The sequence below is a fragment of the Trachymyrmex septentrionalis genome, unplaced genomic scaffold, assembly GCF_001594115.1.
Source record: "Trachymyrmex septentrionalis isolate Tsep2-gDNA-1 unplaced genomic scaffold, Tsep1.0 scaffold2, whole genome shotgun sequence".
Lineage (NCBI taxonomy): Eukaryota > Metazoa > Arthropoda > Insecta > Hymenoptera > Formicidae > Trachymyrmex > Trachymyrmex septentrionalis.
In genome coordinates, this window is record NW_017305179.1 from 1187304 (window position 1) to 1191287 (window position 3984).

Consider the following 3984-nt stretch of genomic DNA (forward strand, 5'->3'; position numbering starts at 1 on the left):
ATATACACACTTGGCGAAAATTTAATTGCAATTTACCGTTAGCGTTAGCCCGTTAAAATAATATTTTAGTTCTACAATAAACAATTCCTTAACAATCTCGCCGCTCTTGTTACTTTGAGCGCGAACACGATAGCTTTGTATAAACTGACTCAGCGAGTAAGTTCGCGATTGTAGAGAACTCTCTCGCAAAACCTACCGCCGTATTCTGTACTACCGTAAAGCGAAATCCAAACTATTTAATTTCGCAACAAGAGTGGCACGAACTCGTTTGTAAGCGGAGCTACATCGTTCCGCGCTCGAATTGCAGCGAATTGCAGTGGCGGTGGTGACCGGACAAATCGATGCTGAGGGGTGCCACGTTGCCACCACCCGTTGACCCTACTTTTTCCATTAACGCCGATTCGGCACGATCCTTCCTCCCCAAGGTTGTAGCCCCGGCTGTACGTGAGGAATAATAAGATTCTACACGGGGACACCGGCCGAGATGGATGACAAGGATGCAGGTTCCTGCGTGGGCGCGGGAAGTATGGCCTTTCTGTACAGCTTTCTCCCTCTCATCCGCTCCCTCCCATTCGCCCCCTCATCGATTACTTTGATTTGCCCACCAATCGTGGGTCCTATCGTGATGTAAGAATCACAAGGTGTTTCGTTCCCGAGATAGGTAATCGATGACCAATCAGAAAATTACCTTGTAATGTAAAATGTATTACAGGCCAATATAGAGCCATTTATTGCGCGTCCACGGGAATGTTACACTTTTTTCTTCACATCGTGAAGTTCTACATTATTTCGCGAATGGGTTACGGCTTGATGAAACCTTACCTACGTTTTTATCGTTTAAACATCGCTTCGTTTAATTGTCACTGCAAGCTCCTTCCTGTCGACCTTCCCATAAGTTATTCATCTTATTGTGAGCGCGAAAGGAAGTCCCAGAAAGTAACAGATATTTACGGAGTTTTCGTGGACAATGAGATGTTGGGAATCAAATAAATTAAGTGGCTCCACCGTGACCCTTTCGGCCTGGCCCTCAATATGTTGATGCAATTCCAACTCTCCTCCCTTTTTACTTCGTCTTATTGTTACCTGTGATATTTGTGTGCGACCAGATCTTCTCACGCCTGGCATTCGTTTTCACGGGACACCCTGAAAAGGTCGCGAGCATGGCGCACCTTCTCGGAACTCTGCCCGTGGTTATTTTATATCATGTATTCTGAGAAGTCCTCACTGCATTTCCGCAGCCAATGTCGACAGCGGATATACTTCGCATTATGCGGGACGTTTTCCTCGAGTTACATACCCGATTGTGTCATTAACAAGTCGAAACTGTCAAGACATCGCTTCAGGAGAAGGAAAAACAATCGGTTCATTCTGAATATAGAGAAGATCTTGTTAAGAAAATGTGTTGAAAACGTTGTGTTTTCATATAGAGACGTTTCATAGTACGTGGAAAGATCTCTGTTTCAATACAGGAAAGAGATAAAAATAGAATATAGATGATAATGAAAAGCATATTTCCCGGAAAATAAAAACTTGCGAGTAACACATATTCCAAAATGTTTGAATAAACTACGTTTTTTCATATCAACTGCAATTAAACGTGAAATTTTCGATTGGAAAGAAAAAAACGAGAAGCTCTAAAAATATTTATAAAAATCTAGCGAAAAATAATCTCAATAAAAATCTCTTGCTAATAGTATAATTAAAAACCAAAGCAAATTTAAAAATTGTAAATTTGATTATGCAGTAATTTGTATATCCATCATTAATTTGATTGAGTTTAACGCAATTCTGATGGTATTATTTTTCTTGGAGAATCTCCGTAAACGGTAGAAAAACATTCTATATTATTATATATACAGTGAGAGCAAAAAGTATTCGTACAAGAAAATTTATAATAAAAAAAGCTTTATTTGTAGAAAATAAACATTAATTAACAATTTTATAATTCCTGATTTTAGAAGCTAAATTTCTCGTCTGTACGAATACTTTTTCAAACAATACAATTTTTAATTTTCGCTTATTTTACGGATGGTATATTTTGTATAATTAATACACATCATTTTGGTATATATAAATTTAAGAAACATACAGTCTATTTTATTCTTTATGAATAAATTATCCAACAAGAAATGATCGACGTTGGTGTTAAAATCATCGAATTTGTATCGATTCGACATCAATTCGATGACTCATCTTTCGCTGGATAATATTAACTTTAATAAAACAAATAGTTTTTTTAAAAAAATATTTTCTCTGTACAAATTATTTTTCGTACTCACTGTATTCCGATGTATTTTTGTTTACAAATGATTTCTACGTCAGTGCAGTTCTGCCAGTGACTGTATCAGTGCTGTGGTTCGCTTGAATTGCAAAATCTATTTTTTTCTAATTACAATGAACGGTATTTGTTTTACTAGCGCCGTGCGAAAAAGATAAATGAATTTGTACGAGTTTAAATGAATTTTTCATCGTCAATGAGCTACTTCGATAATTCCGATGAATCTAAGCTCTTCCGAACTCTTTCCCTTTCTTCGAACGACGAAATCGTAAGAATGCAAGAAGAGCGGAACGTAAGGGAGCCAGAGCGAAACACTGACGGGCAGTTTTACGGCTATAGATGGTAAACGCGCGCGGGAGAGTTTTACGTCGTGGGACGTGTGCGTGCTTTAGGAATGTGGGCGCACCAGTTTCGAGAGTCCATTGAGAGAGAAATAGGCGGGCGCCATATTCAGACAGAATCCTACGGACGTCGTCGAAGCGTGGGAGAAGACAAAAATAAAAAAATAAAAAAAAAGAAAAAAGGGAAAAAAACATCCGGACCCATCCACGGATTTGAATGACAAGCGGCTTGATTGTGTGCCCCGGATGATTGACCATTATTTCAATTAAGGCTGAATTTTTCAGATTGCCGAGATTGCGGGGTCTTTGCTCGGGATATTGTAAACAGAGAGCATCAATTGTGGTTATTACCGTAATTGTTTGTTTATATTTGGACGTTGCCCATTATCGCTATTATCAGTTGCATATTATCTGATATATATACACATACATTTGTCATTTCCTGGAAAATGACATATTTACTTACTAAATCGAAAGACAAAATCATATATCTCTGTACTCTAGAAATTTGCTGTTTTTTGTTTTTTTTAATAAAAAGAAATGAAATTATGTGTATGTCAAATAAAACATTATACATTTGTAGGTGTAACAATGAAAGTATGATATTGTACAGAATGGACAACACAAGGAAAAATAAAATTGATATTTAAAATGTATCTTTTATGAGATATTACGCAATATCTTTTTAATCAATGAACAATGTTTATTTTATACATTTCCAGAAACGTACTCTCGTATAAACACAATTGGTTATTTTGCTTTGAACGTATTACAATCTACTGCGGCAATTCGATCATCCAATGTATTATCGTAAACACAATACCGTCTCTCTTTTACCCCTTTGTGTAAATATCGTATGCAATTTAATATCCTATATTTATTCCGCCACAAGCGTAACCGTATCAAGCGAGCCGTTTCGCGCAATATATTATCGGGAATAAAAGGATATATTTACGTCAGAGCGCGAAAAATGTGATTCAGAAGTTTCAGCAGTGGCTAATCAATCGCACGTATAAATACACTTTACATAAAGCGGTGATTAAATCAGGATTTCCGCCGGCGTGAGTCGGAGCAATGATCGATGACCGCAAGACGATCGTCGTTGACATACCTGTTTGTAGAACGAATGATGGAATCCGACGGAGAATCTCTCTTATATATCCATCCCTTTCTCATTATCACCGACAACAGGATGCGGTTAGTCACGGCAGCGCTAACGAATCTCAACAAACGGCGGTTATTATCTGTCGTCATGGAAAATAATAGCATCTTTAATGCGAAACGTTCACTGCAACGCAGCATTTGTAGCAATTTTCGAATTAATCTCTCTCTCTCTCTCTCTCTCTCTCTCTCTCTCTCTCTCTC